Consider the following 869-nt stretch of genomic DNA (forward strand, 5'->3'; position numbering starts at 1 on the left):
AATGCAAAAAAGCAAAATGGCTGTCTGAGGCCTTACAAATAGCTGTGAAAAGAAGAGAAGCGAAAAGAAAAGGAGAAAAGGAAAGATATAAGCATCTGAATGCAGAGTTCCAAAGAATACCAAAAAGAGATAAGAAAGCCTTCCTCAGGGATCAATGCAAAGAAATAGAGGAAAACAACAGAATGGGAAAGACTAGAGATCTCTTCAAGAAAATTAGAGATACCAAGGGAACATCTCACACAAAGATGCGTTCAATAAAGGACAGAAATGGTATGGACCTAACAGAAGCAGAAGATATTAAGAAGAGATGGCAAGAATACACAGAAGAACTGTACAAAAAAAGCTTCACGACCCACATAATCACGATAGGTGTGATCACTGACCTAGAGCCAGACATCCTGGAATGTGAAGTCAAGTGGGCCTTAGAAAGCATCACTACGAACAAAGCTAGTGGAGATGATGGAATTCCACTTGAGCTCTTTCAAATCCTGAAAGATGATGCTGTGAAAGTGCTGCACTCAATATGCCAGCAAATTTGGAAAACTCAGCAGTGGCCAAAGGACTGGAAAGGTCAGTTTTCATTCCAATCCCAAAGAAAGGCAATGCCAAAGAATGCTCAAACTACTGCACAATTGCACTCATCTCACACGCTAGTAAAGTAATGCTCAAAATTCTCCAAGCCAGGCTCCAACAATATGTGAACCGTGAACTTCCTGATGTTCAAGCTGGTTTTAGAAAAGGCAGAGGAACAAGAGATCAAATTGCCAACATCCACTGGATCATGGAAAAAGCAAGAGAGTTCCAGAAAAACATCAATTTCTGCTTTATTGACTATGCCAAAGCCTTTGACTGTGTGGATCACAATAAAC

Source organism: Bison bison, unplaced genomic scaffold (assembly GCF_000754665.1).
Source record: "Bison bison bison isolate TAMUID 2011002044 unplaced genomic scaffold, Bison_UMD1.0 scf7180017864295, whole genome shotgun sequence".
Lineage (NCBI taxonomy): Eukaryota > Metazoa > Chordata > Mammalia > Artiodactyla > Bovidae > Bison > Bison bison.